We start from the raw sequence: 18,317 nt of genomic DNA, 5'->3' as shown, positions 1-18,317 counted from the left end.
CCCCTTCACCACATCTGCCAGGGGGACAAGGGTGGGAACCCCAGTATCTTCCCTTGGATGCTAAATGGCAGCCCCCCTGGATTGCAGCAGTGCCTCGGACTCCCTAAGGACTTCATGGGGGTTGGAGTTTTGCGCAGCTGTGTGGGGTTCCGCAGGCTCCGCCAGGGGGTGCTGCAACAGGAGCGGCTGGCCCCTTTTGGGCACTGGTTTCGCCTTACCTGGAAGTGCAACTGGATGTCAGCAATCAACCACCTGGAGCACTTCCGGGTGCCTAATAAAAGGGAACCAGCAACCACCACTCGGTGGCCAGAGTCGGGAGGAGGAGGACTAAGCTTGTGGAGGAGTGGTGGTGGAAGAGAGGATAGTGCTGTTGTGGTTTATTTGTGCTTGGGACTCTGTTGTGGCTGGAGGGATTACGGGGAAGCTGTGCCCTCCAGCTGAAGAAAAATAAAAGTCTTTTCATTGTATGCGTGCCTCCTGTGTCAAGTCTGTGCCAGGTCGGGCGCAATATAGCGCCTTTACTATAATATAGAAATCAGTAATAAGCTTATTTTGTTGTTATTCGATTCCATTAAGATAAAGATCAAAATAAATGTCTTTCTTTAAACTGTAGCTGTATTTGTTTGATCATTAAACAAACATGGTTACTGTAGATCATGTAAATGTCCTCTCTAAGGCTATTCTTCAAATAATAAATAAAAATATCACAAATAAATTCAAGAATATAATATACAGTATGCAAATGACATGTACTTATGAACTTTTTCCATGATTCTTAGAGAAAACAGAATTAAGGCAGAAAGAATCTGTTCTCTATATGAGCCCAAGCATATGAGTGAATCACTTCTGCTGACAGGGAAGACTAGTGAAGCAGATGGTGCTTAGAAATCTCTGTTTGATGGAAGTCAGTTTTGGAAATTGTGCTATACTTGCTTCTGCTGGATGGATTTTGGATTACCACAGCTCTGTACTTCAAGAAGTAGGTTCAGAAAATGCACAGATTGACGGAGAAACATTCACTAGTCAGGAACTATAGGGTTTGTGTTTTATAAAGAATTCTGAAGTGTTCTTTCTGACTTTATCTCATTTCTACATATTCTATTGAAACATTTTAAAAATGTCAGTTTTAGGTTTGGAGTAAATAGTTAAGTAATTAAATTAATGAAGAATAAAACTTGTGAGATGCTGTCTTGGTGTAAATGTGTATTTTCAGCAGGTTCTCCATTTTACTCCAATACCAATGGTGTGGATATACAGATGACTGGCTGTTCTAAACTGATCAAGATTAAATGAGTAGGAATATGTGCGCTATGATGGACTTATGTTTAGTATAGGATTAGTTATAATCTTGTGGTTAGGACTAAACTATAGCAATCTGAAAAACAGAAAAAAATAAGAAATAAAACATGTTGAAAAGAACAAGGCATTGAGAACAGTCCCTGAACGTTAAATAATAAAGCATGTTAAATCTTGACATGGAGCCTTGGACATCAGCCTTAAGAGAAAACAACAAGAACCTGTTCTGAATGATTGTGTATGTATGAACCAGATGACAGAATGATAAAAAAACAGCAACATCTGCAGATTAGTCAGAATTTATTTAGATCTGCAGCACTCACAAAAGCATTAACAAAGTTCTTCACAATGGAAATAAATATTAAAATGCACTTCCAAGAGGACATTGCCATTAATGGTTAGACTTTTAGTGTCACACAAGACCTTTTCTGTTAAATACACTTTGTATGTAAATAGTCTTGATGAAGAAGTTGTATTAGCATAAAGTCATTTGGAATTTCCACCCCTTTACTTCTTCTACTAAGCTGCTTTCCAGTATGGACAGTAAGTCTGTAAAGGTTTTTGAATTGCTGAGAAGATCTCTTGCAGTCATTTAGAGACATATGCCTTATTAGCCTTCTATATTTCAGCAATGTTAATCATAATAAGGTCCCTTACAGGTAGAATGTGCCAGACCAAGGGGCACCGGCATCAAAGGACTGCTTCCTAAACACAAGCTAACCTCTTGTCTCCTGTAAGGAACATACTTTGACTGATATTTGGAGATAAACAATTCCACAGTCTAATCATAGGATGGTCACATTATAGATACAAAAATCACGTGTGGTCTCCCCTGGACTTTCTTGTATACTCAGATATGGTGATGGATATTTGAGGAGTAAACCAGAAGGCAATGATCATATTTTTATATTACGTACCATCAACAACATATCAAATCAAATTAATAATATCTATACTAATAAAAGGCAAAGCCCTCACTGACTGACTGACTCATCACTAATTCTCCAACTTCCCATGTAGGTAGAAGGCTGAAATTTGGCAGGCTTATTCCTTACAGCTTACTTACAAAAGTTAAGCAGGTTTCATTTCGAAATTCTACAAGTAACGGTCATAACGGTCGACAACGTCCGCCATGTTGAACTTTCTTATTTATGGCCCCATCTTCATGAAATTTGGTAGGCGGCTTCCCTGCGCTAACCAAAACCGATGTACGTACTTATTTTGGTGGTATGATGCCACTGTCGGCCGTTATATTGAACTTTCCAACGTCACTAATTCTCCAACTTCCCGTGTAGGTAGAAGGCTGAAATTTGGCAGGCTCATTCCTTACAGCTTACTTACAAAAGTACTTACAAAAATTCTACGCATAACAGTCATAACGGTCGACAACGTTTTGCATGTTGAACTTTCTTATTTATGGCCCCATCTTCACAAAACTTGGTAGGCGGCTTCCCAACGCTAACTGAAACCGATGTACGTACTTATTTCAGTGGTATGAATCCACTGTTGGCTGCCATATTGAACTTTCCAATGTCACTAATTCCAGTGTAGGTAGAAGGCTGACCCCAACCTCACGAAATTTGGTAGGCGGCTTCCCTGCGCTAACCGAAACTGTTGTACGTACTTATTTCGGTGGTATGATGTCACTGTCGGCTGCCATATTGAACTTTCCAACGGTCTTTGTTACTTATGGGCCCATCTTCAAGAAATTTGGTATGCGGGTTCCCAGCGCTAACTGAATCCTACTTACGTACATATATAGGTCCATAGCCTGCAGCTCGATCACCGTGTGAGGTGGCGTTGGGTCCCCCATCCCAATGCCTCCCATGTTTTTGGCTGCCTGCCTATATAAGGCCGTCCGTCGCTCCGGTCTCTACATTCCCTTCCTTACTTCGCCACAGTACATCTCCCTGCTGATAACTACAGCCTTTTTATTTAATCCACGGCTTCTCCACTGTTTTATTGTTCATTTATTACAATTATAGTTATTGTGTAGGTATTTTAGACTTACTTTACATTGTTCAGGTACAAGTTTCCTTTATCATTCCAACCGTACCCCCAATTAACATGTCAATCGAGGTGATCACCATCGATCAAAGAACTGTCACTTACCGAGTGGTTTCCATGCCCAGACATGGCACCTGCCTTTTCCATTCTTTTTGTTGCACGGCCATATCAGGCTCACTCTCGATATCCGGAGGAACATTGTGTCTTATGTATTGAATGACTGAGACAGGTTCAAGGTGTGGACTGATGACGGTACAGGAGATAATTATACTACGCAGGAGCACTATAAGAGTGAAATGCTTAAGCCCTTCACCTATGGTTCTGCATGTGAGTTGATGGCTGCCACTGAATTGTTCGGTTGTCGCTTTCAAGTGTACCGAAATGGCCAAATATTTTACACCTTTTGACAACCGCCAATGCCTCTTAAACATCTTAGATTCACAGGTGACGATTTCAGTAGTGGACACTTTGATGTTTATGATTGTTTAAACTCTCAAAAGGTGGATGTGAAGTTACTGATGAAACCAGTTGTATGCTTACAACGCTTGACAGATGCCGAATGTCTCTTCAACACAAGTCCTGCAAATACTGTCGTAATTGAAACAAATCATGAAACTCAAACCGATTATGACAGCAGCAATCCAAGCTGTGAGATTTGAGACAAGATTACCTTTCACATGGCCAACTGTACATTGCATGCTCAAGAGTAAGCTCAGCGTACAGCTTGGTCATATTACAACCGGAGGGCCAAACTGACAATGTGGTATACAAAGAGATCCTTAACAAATAATTATTGGTATATTTTCCCTCAGTTTAAAAAGGTTTAATTTTCTTCTTAATAAAAATTTTAAGGCAGTACTTCATTGCTGCGAAGCGCGGGTATTTTGCTAGTATCATTATAAAAGTAAAGTTGAATAAATCGGACTCTGCAGCTGCATGAATAAAAAAGTACCACTTCTGATTACCGGAAATATCTCAAAAGGTGAAAGAAATCTATGTTTTGTGCCTAATACTTGTATGCAAAATTTGGTTGGCCTAAGTGAAAGTGTACTCAAGTTATTGTGTTTACATACACACACAGACATAATTCCAAAAATGGTATTTTCGAACTCAGGCAGGTCATCAAAATCTCATGGTTGAATTTTTGGACAATTACAATACTTTCCCTACACTTTGTATACGAGAAAGTAAAAATCGACGATGTCGCAAAGACAAATGCATCTATTTGCCCAAAAGCAAATTCAAATACAATGCTAATCTAACAAAAACCAGCAACTATAAAATATTGTTAAACTTCTTTATCTATGCTACAATTAGATACAAATGTGAATAGCTAGTAAATATTCAACCAAAGTATTGTTATATTATATTGTCATGTTTAATTGCTAAAGTACATTGCATGTCAAGGAAAGTAATTACCATGACAGGTAAATGTTGAAGTTTTACAAGGTTCTGAACTTGGGTTGCATGAGCCATGAGGCCAAAGGTGTTTTTTTCACAGCATGGCTTACTCCTTTTCCTATCCAGAATAGCAAGAAAGAGTGCCACTATGGCATCATACAAAAATTACACAGGAAAAACAGGCCCATTACATATATTCTGAAGTCAAAAAAATCTGTTTTCTGATCGTTCAATTGTCTCTTTTGAATCTTTCCTTTCATATAACCAATTGTCATGTTTCTATAATTCTTTTGTCTGTGAAAAAATATATTTAGATTTTTTAAAATTAGTGTTAATGTCAATGTCAATGTATTTATAGAGCACATTTAAAACAATATCAGTAATACTGTAGCCGAAGTGCTTTACATTAAAACATAACATAAATAAAATGAATAGAAATAAAGTACAATAAAACAAAATGCAGCCAGCAGTGAGTTAAAGAAAAAAGAAAGAAGATGACTAAAAGTAGGGAAACCATCAGTATCAATAAAGGTCACTAAAATGTAGAGAATAGAAATGAGTCTTCAGTCTAGTTTTAAACAGTTCAATTGAAAATGACTCCTTAATGTAATGAGGCAAAGAGCTACAGATGAGGTGCAGCAGCTGCAAAGGTCCTGTCCCCCTTAGTTTTACACTTAGTGAGAGGGACCATAAGTGAAACTGACCAGTAGATCCAAGTTCTCTGGATGGCTGGTGTACAAAACACAATTCAGATAAATAGACAGGAGCATACCATTGTAATGATTTAAAAACTAGCAACAAAATTTTTTAAAAAGTAATTTCTGAAAGTAACAGGTAGCCAATGTAAAGAAGCTAATATTGCAGAAACAGCACCAAAGTTTCTTGCCCCAGCCAAAAAACAAGCAGCAGCTTTCTGATACAACTGTAACCTATGTATCAGGGATTGGCTAATCCCAGAATACAACGAGTTGCAGTAATCAAGCCGAGAAAAGATAAAAGCATGAGCGACTTTCTCCTTGGCTAAAAGATGAAGCTGGAAAAAGCAACTCTTGACTAAAGAGTTAATCTGTTTCTCAAAAGAAAGGTTACTATCAAAATGACACAAAGATTATGGACTTGAGGTTTGCAAAAATTGTCAAAGGAGACAAGAAGTTCAAGACCAATTTGAGCTTTTGCTGAAGGACCAGCTATTGGCACTTCTGTTTAATTTTTATTGAGATCAAGAAAATAGTCAGCCATCCAGGGTCTTAGTTCAAAAAAGACAATTGTGCAACCAATTAATTGCAAAGTTACACGCAGGAATATAAACCTGTGAGCATTGCAGTGAAAAGAAATGTTAAATGTCCTGAAAATAGCTCCTATAGGATGAGGATATATAGAAAATAAAATAGGACCCAAAATGGATCCCTGAGTAACACTACATTTAACAGGAGCAGTAGGTGAGAAAGTGGAAAGTGTCTACCAATGAGATATGACCTGAACCAGTTAACAGCTGTCCCTTTAAGCCCAACCAGATGTTCAAGCCACAACAACAAATCTCATAATCAATAGTGTCAAAAGCTGCACAGGTCTAGGAGGACAAGGACTGCAGTCCCACTTGAATCAGTAATGAGAGACATGTCATTAAGTACTTTCAGTAGGGCTTTGTTACTACCATGAAGATGCTGAAAGCCAGATCGGTAGATCTCAAATAAATTACTGGAGGGAAGATGATCAACCTATCAATTATAAATAATTCTTTCTAATAATTTAGCCAGAAATGGCAAATGGGAAATCAGGCAAAAATGAGATAACACTCCAGGATCTAAATCTGATTTTTTTAGAGAAGACCACAGCATGTTTAAAAAAATGAGGGCACAGCCCACTCACTAATGCAAACATTGATAACAGCTAACAGAAATGGACCCAGAGCATCAAAAGCTACAGTTAAGAGGCACGATGGAACAGCAAGCGGACTGAAAGCAAGTTTAAGTGTGCTAATAGAACTTTTTAGCAGTGAAAATGAAATAACATCAAAAGATTCCAAGACAATGTCATGATTAACAATAGGAGGTAGATAACCAGTAGGAACAATGCCATAGCGGATAGTATCAATTTTGCTGACAAAGAATAAAAGAAACTGCTCACATGAATGAACAGTACTATTTAATCTCACTATGAATGGGGATAAATAACCACATTAATTGCATTAAATAAGACCCTAGAATGAGAGGATATCAAATAAACAACTTATCATTTTTAGATTTCTTATTATTTTTAAGATTTATTGTTATTCATTACCTTTCCTTTCCTGCCTTTATTTTTTAGGTACCATGGTCATTAGTAAGGGATGGGAAGCCTTACCAAAATGTCTACCAGAGTTAAGCTATTTAATTCATTAATAAATCAGTCATGGACATTCTCCCTACAATAAAAACACAGACATTTAATTGTACGTTTTAGTGAGTTTGCTTTGATTATTGTTATATCTTGATTGCACTGTACTGAAAATTCTGCATTTCTCATACTTTATTATAGTCCTTTTTGCTATGTGAAACATCATGTAATGGTTCATACATTTATTGATGGCATAGAAAATGAACATGGATATTTTTCTTCTTCAAGGATTTTTTTTTTTTTTGGTTATAGCAAAGCATGAAGTATGTGTAGTGAGAACATCATTGAAAATAACAATGTGTGAGATGAGCCTTAAAATATATTTTCATTCATATTTTACAGTGCCCCTATAGGAGAAAATGGAACTGAGCTGAAAAACAGTTAATCACGAAAGATAAACAAGTTCTCACTCATTCCAGGTCTACTTAGAGTGTCCATTAGTTATAAAATTTCTTTAAAATTTAGGTTGAAAACTTCGAACAACACACAAGACACAATGTTGATTTCACTTCATTTGATAAGTGAAGAAAACCCTTGTTGGGGAGGATGTCTCTTAAAATAAATTACATGTTCAAATGTGAATAGGGAATGGTCCTGTCATTGGAAGCATTTTTCAGGACAAGTGGTCACACTGGTCTTGTTAAGAAGGCAAAAAGGTGTGGAATTTTACCGGCCGTTGTGACGGAGTGTTAACATTTAGTTTGTCTGACAGGGGTATGGATAGTTTACTAACCATTTCTTTCCACTCCCAACAAGTGTTCCCCTTATCTTCCAAGAAAAGTAAATTGGTACTGTAGATTCACATTTCACAAAAACCAGTTTGTTTATTCATACTGTATCCTTGTATTCCCAAATACACTGTAACTATATCTGGATGTTAAGAGCTCTCAGTGGAGTTTGCTGTAAAAGATGTTATAATACTGTAGATTATAGTTAATTGCTAAAAGGAGCTTAGAAAAATGTTCACATGATCAGTGGGTTTGAACTGCTAAAATACATTAGAATAGTCTAACAGAAGTATTTAAGAATTAAACAGTCAAATGGTAAATTACAACTTGACTGCAGAAGTTCTTCTTAGTTGAAATTATTTAATATTTTAAAAATGTGATTTGAGAGATGTCCATAAAAGTACCTTGATGTTTGCCAGGAGGAATGTTACCTAGAACGATTTAGTTGTAGTGTCAAGAGTAAATCTTGCTATGAGATCAATAAAAGAGAATGAAACTGGGAGCAAATACTGGCAATTATCTGAAAAGGCAGTTTGGTAACTTTGTGCCCACAGCTTTTTAAACTAAACATTTTGTGTTATAGTTGTACAATTTTTCAATTTGTAAATTTCAGTTAGAAGGCGTTGTTTACAGAAATCTGTCTAAATGACACATGCAAGCCTCATTTGTAATTTTATGTTTTACAAATGTAAATATTGCTTAAGCCTGTACAGATATTTTAGGTTTTGTTTGTATATAAACAGTGCCTTAACAGTGTGATTCCATTACGTGGAATTACATTATAAGACAATCGGTAAGTGACTTCTTCCAGCTAGGCTCTGTATGCTGTTAATGCATGTCAAACGTTTTACCAAAAAGCCTTTTGTAGCAAGTAGCAATAAAGCAATAAAGGTGTTGATTCTTTTCTCCTTTTAAAGTAAACAGTTGGTCACTCAGGTTTAAATTTTTAATTTAACAAATATCAAAAAACTAGTAGCGCGTTAATGTGAATAAACACTTCACCATTAAAAAAGGTAAATAAATAAGTGTTCATACCAGTTTGTGCAAATAAATTAAACTACAGGCAACTGTAAACAAAATGACAGTGCCAATAATAAACCAAAATGGCATCAAAATTAAATAATTTAAAATATAATAATTGAAATAATCAGAAACGTGATTACAAAACATACTCAGAGGTTCACAACAGTACCCACTTTATATATAAAACTTTCCAAATATTTATTCTTTTAGATAAGTGATGTATCAGCATAAAAATTATTTTAAAAAACAGTTAAATATTGTATCATTCATCCATGGGGCCATTGGAGACCTCTATCTTGGAGTATTAACAGCAGGACAGGGCCCAACCATGGACGAGTAGCTAATTTGTCCCACACATACTCACATTCTCTCATACAGGGCCAATTTAGCATCGCCATTTCACTTAAAAAGTAAGGAAAACCTAAAAAATTGCAAGCTACACACATTACATCTACTACTTGATGAATGTTGAGATAGATTGCATTGCTGTGTATACAATAATTAAGATTTAGCTTTTATATTTTAATATCTTTTATATTTTTTAATAGAAAATACATTCACCAAGTAGCTTGTTTTGGTTTTAAGAAGGTTCAGCTTCAAGTGGAAAAGTCTGTCAATACATATAGTCACACAAAGTCATCAGACTATTCATGCCTTCTATGGTATACTAAAAGATACTCAATTTAAAGTTTCACTTGTATATCTTAATTTTTTAAATGATTTTTTAAATCAATAAGGGTTCTTGAAAGCAGTTTTCGGTGAAATGTTACATTAATGTACTGTTCTAAAGTAATCTACATGGAGAATATTAATGTGGAAATATTAATGCCATATCTTTTTAATCTGTCTTGTACATTACAGCTTGACTGCCGTTATGATACATTTTTCTGTTCTTTTATTTCAGTTTGAGGATTATGGAACATACACCTGGGAAACACAGGAGATTCTTGATAACTGGAAGCTAACTGCCTAAGATCCAGACTTTTAAGCTTCAAAAGCTGCAACAGAGCTACAGTGTGTATGTTAGATCACTATCAATGATTTCTGTAAGTCCATTCATTTACATTTTTTTTTGCTTAGCAAACATGCTTATCCAAAGTGACTTACAAAGCAGGTTAACGTAATTGAGTAAACATCATTCTGGGAGACCGCTGTGTGAACATTTTTCTAGAGGAGGTTAACACTGGAGAGAAGTAAAGCTTATTTAGATAGATAGATACTTTATTAATCCCAAGGAGAAATTCACATTTAGTAGTAAAAAGTGTCCAGCGAACGAGTCCACATAAAAGAAAGTGATAGGAGTGATCAGTAAAATAGAGGAAAAGGTAGAAAAATAAAGTCGTACACGGAGCTGCTGGAAAGGCTGCCACGGATGTCAAGGATTTATTTATGGGTTATATCATTTGAGTAGCAGTGTTTATTATTGGGCAACAGTAGTTTTTCTTCTGTAACATTGTACTGTGTGTGCAAGACACTGACTGACTTCTATTACTATTTTCACTTTCTCATTGTGCTTCCAGAAACAAAGTCAGGAAATAAGAAACGTGTGTTTGGCAGTACTTCAGAAAACAGTACATGACTACAAAGTGATCTGTAATATGTTTGAGTATAAAGTGTATAAAATGATACAATTTAAAGTAAGAAGAATTTAGTTTAGTATATAAATAATTATCCAAAGAAATACATACTGAAGTTGAAAAAGAATATTTGTAACAATGCAGAATATTTCTATTACCAGTATGTCTGATATCAATTTCCTGCAATATAAAAGGCAATAGAAGGTTGCAATGGAACCTAAAATGCATTATTTATACCATTTAAGATGTTCATTGCCTAAAATGTGTGTTTTAGTTGAGGAAATATTTAGTACACTCTTTTGCTACTATATTTAGATGTGTTGCTTTTTTCCTAACATTGGTCAAACAAGACATCTGTAACTGAAGCTGAAAACAAGAAAACTACAACTGCAGAAGTTAGGAGGAGAAGTGAGGACAATAAATGAACAAAAATGTGAAGGGGAGTACGCAGTTACACCTGCATTCAAAGCTATACCAAGTAAAGGAGATCAGACTTCACTGAGATTTTGAGCTCATTTTTAGTTCCATAATGAATCAAGAGGGGGAGCTGTTATTCACAACCTTTTTCATCTGCAGACCAAAACCTCACCATGTTGAGGACCTTTGATGTCACTTCTGGCCCTGCCCCTAGTCCAGCCGCTTCCACTTCTGAGGATATAAAACACTCAGCCTACCTTAATAGAGTCTGTCAATAAATGGACTCATGTCCGGAGGGACACTCTCTTTTATTCAGCTAATTTACTTAAAAGAACTTTGTTTAAAAGATATACAGAGAAAGGCACCCAAACTCTACTGAAATTTATAGCTGACAGGTTTACTAATTATAGTTGTCACTCACGTGCGCTTAGGAGGCAGTCAACAAGCCCAGAGGTGAGTGAAAAATAGCGAGACAAAGGGGTAGTATTAGGTACTAATGCCTCTCTCCTTTTTTCGCCAGAATTAATGAAGAAAAACAATAATCAAATTCACTCACTGACAGTCCTAGATTTACAAAATGGCTCCTCTTCCACTTCATCATTTCAACCTCTGACTCTTGATGACATCGCTTCCGGCCCTACTAGATGACGTAAATTCTGCCCACATTACGCCCGGTTGCCCACTGATGACATCACTCCTGGTTGCCTTTTGATGATGTCACTTCTGGTTGCATAGTCATGACATCATTTCCATTACTACTACTTCCTTCCGGTCGCCATTTTTTATAAATACTCACCTTCAACTGTCTTGTATCATCAGTGCTTATGGTTTGATCATTATTTACTCGCATTTATTTTCTGAAGATTGACGAACATTATAAAGGGGACAATTCCCCAACTCTGATTTTTGTCTTGAGTGAGAATTATTTCCTACATAGTGTACATTCAAATGGCAGACATTAAAAGAAACAATGGTAGAAAACATTTGAAAAAAAGCCATCCAAGTTAGTTATCCAGCCATTATGGACTAATCAACCTTTAATAAATTTCATAAATAAAAAGAAAAACAATCAGGGCATGTTGAAACTAGATCATAACTATTAATTAAAAATATAACTACATTGAAACAATAGCAAACCTGAATGCAGTAAACCAATATCAGTACTAATGGAATTCAGACAACTTACTACCAATTTCCTTAATTTAACAAACTTTAGAAAAATGCTATATGGGGGTTTTACTGTATTTCAAATCCACCTGCCTCTCAATTGAAATGAGAAACTATTCATATAAACAGTTTTTCAGAGAGCATACTAAATTAAACTTGAATTATGTAGAGTAAGTTTGTTGCAGTTGAGTAGAAAACTGCTGTGGGTTTAACATGATAATAATGAAATAGTTTAATTCTCCATTGTTTTTATTTTATTTCTGTTCAATTATTGTGTATCATTATTTCTACCTGGGGCTGGGGCTGGCAGAAGCTTGACAGTAGCTTGGCACATCCTTATCAACAGGCTTACTGTCATCTGCAATAGGAAGAGGTGAGCAGGGAGGACAAAAAGAAGAAACCATTTGTGTGAAGCTTGCTGCACTGATGCTGGATTCATCTTACCTGCTCTACTGATGGCACTACTGGCATTTCACCATTTCCCTCTTCCACTAATGATTTATACACCAATGTTAGTTTATGTTTAGTAATGGCTTATCCTGTGAATTGCTTGCTAGTGTGTTTTTGACCAAGGCTTATATATTATTTTTTCTTATCAATACAGTATTTTTCATTGTATACTAGCTAATTTATGCCAGTTTCAACTGTTTCTGTACCCAATTGTTTGCTGCCTGTTACTTTACGTGTTGGCTTCTGCAAAGAAGAAGGTGATTGTGACAAACTGAGACATCCAGAAGAACACCACAATCATTTTCAGTGAGATGAGAATAAAAGTGAAAATTGTTTTTTCAGTGTTTAGATATTTAATTTTTTTTAATATACTGTACTGTCAAAATATAAAACTGAGTAATATCATCTTTACACAAGGAATTAATTGGACATTTGGCTTCTATGTATCTGATTTTATTTAACTGTTTTATTTCTTCATTTTTAACAAGGCAGGCTGGAATTTGCTAAATAGATTTAAGTAATCAAACTTCTGTCTGAATTGCAGAAAAATATTTAATATAAAACAAGTTTGTTTTTATTTTGAAGATTGCAGCAATATTCAGCTTTAACTCTTTAATCATGAGCGCACTCAGAGGAGGTAGCTTAAAGGCTCTGGTAAAAGTTATTTGGCACTGTGGTCTAATGCCTTCTCTCTTTCTCCCTCTGTAGAATGGAAGACTGACAACCACCACACCACTGATATCACCTCCATTGACCAGCTTTCTGGATCTTCCCCCCTCCTGCCAAGTGACTCTATAACCTGGAAATTGACCATCTTGTTCATAGCTCTGTTATGAACTAGCATCTAGAAAGATTTCTCCACATGCTGCATTTTGTGCATTCTTTCAAATCATATGGGGTCACCAAGGTGGTGCCCTAACTCTTTCACTTTGTTGTGTCTCTTTTTTACAATGTATAACACACACAATCTAAAATACTGTATATAGTGTCCTATAGTGTATAAAATGTTTACACAACAAAATCATTTGTCAGTTAGAATGCCTACTTAGCTATTAATTCATTAAACAAAACATTTTCCGCCATGGTTTTCCACAACTGATGTTTTGACATCTTGAGGTTATGGGTATACTGGTTTACATGTGCTATAAAATTGTTTTTGTTCAATTAAGGGACCCCCATAGCATAGTGCTCAGAAGAATCATTTTACCATCAAGCATTGATACAAATCAGAGAGTTCTCTAGTAAATCCTGTGCCACAATACAGCATTTCTATAATCCTGAAAGGAGAATATTTACACTTTTATGATTTGGCAAATGGCACCGTGGCACCAAAGCTCAGACAAGAGTCTCTGAAGGAATATTTCTACACAATGAATACGTCAAAATACTCTTAATTCACGGAAGGATATGCCCTTATTTCTTTGAACTGCATGATGCAATTGCTGTAAGCTGCTGCATCGTTTTCTTACAGTATACTGTATTTTCCATATTGCTCACAGTAAATTTTATTTTTGTCATTTATAGAACTTGTGCTATTAAAACATTCTAAGCCTAACTTAGACATTAGATGATAATGGAGGTCCTGGAAATACCAGGCACAAATAGTGCTACACAGAAATTCACACTTAATCACATGGTTTACAGTTGTGATATCATAAGGAAGAACAGTCACTCCATTTTTCTTCTGTAAATTACAGCACTATGAGTGGATGCAGTTTTACGACCTGACCACATAAGTCCAAATGATCCACTACAAGAGTTTTTTAACTAAACATAATATGATTGCCCTAAGAAGAAAAAAAAATGTATAAATCAAAGAGCCATTGTGACTTACTATATAAGGCATCTGATATTTTCAAATGTCCTGTGAAGAGATCTTTGTATGTGTGTAACTTGTGTGTACTGTTTGACTGCTTTACACTGTTATGTATCTGCTAATTGTATTGGAATTTCTATTATGAGTGTGATACAATACGCTTTTTTAGAGGGTTATTGTTGTCGTATGTTCACAGCACAGTGAAATTCTTATGCTAATATCATATTACACAACATTTAGTCAGAGGGGATGTCTAACTTAATGTCGGTGGTTGCTGATTTCATTGTCTGAGAATGTTATATTACCTGGCTTGAAATTGCAGGGTATGTCAAATCAGATGACTGCATGATGAGTTTCCGGCACAGTTTCATATTTTCAAAGTAGCGTAAACGTGCCTTTTTTTTCTGACTGTAATAATACAAGAGGGACAAGATAAAGGGGTGTGGACCACCACAGTCCAACATTTAATGTCCAAACAAAAAATAGGTCGCCAAATGTAACACAATAGCAAGTTCAGGACTGTTATTGTCCAAGCAGAATATAATCTTGAATAGCAGGAGCTTCTGATGCTGAAGATCTACCTTTATATGACTTTCGGTTCCATGATTACTTAAACGAATATTTGGATGGAAAAGGCTGGACTAGGATCTGAAATGATATATCACTTGTCTTCCGTTCTATATATATTGGGGGAAAAGGTTTCCATAACTGTGCTTCCTCACTCTCTGGCCTCACTCTCATTAGAGCTCTGAACATGCTCCGTAAAGTGAGTGTCTCTGACACAGTCAACAACATGCCGCCTGTGTGAAGGCTTTACAAGTATGGTGAGTTTGACTGCAATCTCATTTGTTCCTTTTTTCCATTCTGTCATGATATGAAAATATACAACATCAGACAAACAAGTCACCTTTCTGTCTGTCTGTCTGGTTCAAAAATTCATGTGTTCTTTATTTCTTGTAGCTGGGTTATATGCATTGTACTTTCTTGTGAGCACTGATTGTTTGACAGCTTTCACACATACACATGGTGTTGCAGACCCAGAGTTACTGGGTAAGTCATAACTGGACATCATAGGTGCCTGCCATACCTGCATCTTGCTCGCTAAGATTATGCAAATGATGTCTGTGACTGAAAATCGCTGGAAAAGTCATGGAACAGGACAAGGCATTTACTTGCATGTTTAAGGTTTATTTTATTTGTCATATATAGGTTAACACAGCATAGCACAACTGTCTGGCATTATATTTAGTGAGCATAACAACCTTACCTTGAAACAACCTTATCATGAAACAAACTTGGGGCTCCTTTTTCATCCTGTGTTGTTCATCTGCATTATATCATATAAATGATAGTATCATTGTTTTTAAAAGTTATGCTACCCAGATTTAACAGTCATTCACTTGGTTAAAGTTGTGGTTAGACATGTGGTTAAGTTTCCTCAATCTAAACTTAAGCCATTTTATAAAGATATGAGAGGTTAATTTATTGGATTCAGACCCCAACTGTTCTTTATTTGTGGATGTGTTTCCTGGATTATGGCTTGAATAAAATATTTTTCTTTACATTTTCCTGGTAAAGTCCATATTTTTTTCATTTTACCAACCTGAAATCATGAAATACAGTCTACACTACATAATCTGGCATCACTACTAATCATTTCCATGAAATCAACACATTTTACTTCAATTGCTGGAACAATATGTCACTGAACAATTGTAAAATTAATAAATTTCATGATACTAAAAAGCATGATGATAATAAGGGAAAAATTAAATCCAGATCTACATAATAAAACTGATATTTCATTGAGGATTTCTTGTGTCATAAATCAGGAGAGGAATTGTTTAAATTAAACCTATGTTTCTTATTGTTCAACTAAATGTCATTGCTTTTTGCTGTTCTTTAATGAGTTTCTCCTTATTTTCTTCTAATACAATATGGAAATTGGAAGTAATTTCATTTTTTATTCAACAGCTTACTTGTGAGACATGAGTAACTTTGTTTTGCTCAAGTTGTCTGTTGTATTAATGCTGTTTTGTGAATTGTTGATTGTAAATGTTACAAGATCAATCATATTTGATAGATTGGATAACAATCTTTGTTGTAAATATAACAAATTAAAAGATTGTCTTGACTTGAGACTTTCTTTACCCTGCAAATTTCGATCTAGTGATTATTTTTATTATTATATAATATTTTTATAACATTATAATTTTTGTAACGTTGTCATGTTGCCATTTTCATGGGCATCACCATTTTCCATGTTGTTCCATGGCTGCAGCAATATTGGTTACAGTTACTATACTCATCTCCAGTAATATGACATTGGGGGGCCATAAGACATAAAGTATTATGTCTTGGCTCCATGTCTATATAAGATTGTGGCATACTGCGCTCGGTGTTGAAATTTACAATTAATCACAAATCCTATCACGTGAGATGTAAACTTGCATTCTGATTGTTTGAGTTCTAACAGCGTTAGCAGATTATTAATTACCAGTAACGGTGCACTGCACACACTTGACTTGATTATACTCCATTGACCCTTGACCTAGACCTTTGTTTACCATATATGTGTACAAAATGGTTTGGGAGCTGAAGGTGACTGTAACGGCACACTGCACACAACCATGCAGTGAATACGCTTGATTTGACTTTACTCGGTTGACCTTTGACATCGAAGGTCAATCACACCGAAAGTGGACAGTAGAGGTCACATGATATAATATGTATACCAAATTTTAGTTAAATAGATCAACAGGTCAAATGGCTTGGGAGCTACAGTATAAAATGTGAACACTCATTTATTTGTCTTGGTGACAAACAACCTCGTGATAAATGATGTTTCTAGTAAATACTCTCTCACTTTCCTCAATCAGCTTTCCTTGCGATGGTGAATCTAGGATTTTCACATTTACATCTTGTGCTCGTCGAACTCTTGAAAAGACAACATACATTTGTTCATGTCCAAAAACAGATTCTGGTAAAAAATATTTCAACCCTATCAAGTGTCTGTCTCTGTGACTTATTTATTGTCATATCAAAAGCAAGTTTTATAGGAAATTGTCCTTTTCTCAGCTTAAATCGAATATTGGTATCATTGCTAATCAAATCTATCCTTGGTATAAGCACAACATTGGCCTATACTTGAGCCAGTAATAATCTCTGCCTCAATCACATTGGGTTTTAGATCTCTAACAATAAATTGTGTTCCATTGCACAAACCTCATTTACTATTTAAATTCCGCAGTAACATAATAATAGCTCCGATCTTCAATTTCAGACTATGTGGTGCAAACCCAGACAGAGAAAGGGTATTCAAAAAGTCAACAGGAAAGTTATATCTTTCATTATCATCAGTTTGTATTGAGTCATTGCTCAAGTATATTACAACATTGCCTGAAATTTTATTAAGAACATCCTTGTTTAACACTAGAATTACCAGAACCTACGAAAAAACTTGTAGATCCGTCCCACCTTAAATCGCGTCTTTTGTTCATCTAAATGTGCTGATAAACACAAGCTGCAAGCAGCCGGCTATTCCAACACCCCACCGACTTGGGTGTGGAAATAATAGATCGTTATTTGGAACACACTCATTTCATGTGTGTTCCGTTTCTACAGTAATCTGTGTAAACACATTGTTAAAACAGAAACGTTTTCATATTTTAGTAATAAATGTTACAAAATGTAGGCATAAACTATAAAATGTGTGAAGCCTGAAGGTCAAAGATCAAATAAATACTTTCACAAAAGGTTTGAGAATGTCACAACAGCTTCTGTGGTATACCAGATTTCGTCACTCAGAGTGCAGCAGACTTGCTATACCTTAGAGACCCGAGTTTGATTCCCTGCTGGGGAGAAAATGTTTTTTTTTTTTAACCTTCACCATTCTGCCTGCCTGAACTCCCTGTCTATCTATATAGTAATAACAGTAATTTTATTATTATATAGCAGCTTCCCTGTCTGCCTATCATATAGTGTCTTTCCTTCCTATCTATCTATATATCTATCCCCTTAGCTGTTTTTTTATATATCTATTATACAGTGCCCTATAGG

This window comes from Polypterus senegalus, chromosome 10 (assembly GCF_016835505.1).
Source record: "Polypterus senegalus isolate Bchr_013 chromosome 10, ASM1683550v1, whole genome shotgun sequence".
Taxonomy (NCBI): domain Eukaryota; kingdom Metazoa; phylum Chordata; class Cladistia; order Polypteriformes; family Polypteridae; genus Polypterus; species Polypterus senegalus.
The sequence above is the reverse complement of the archived record's forward strand: the minus strand, read 5'-3'. Positions refer to the sequence as shown.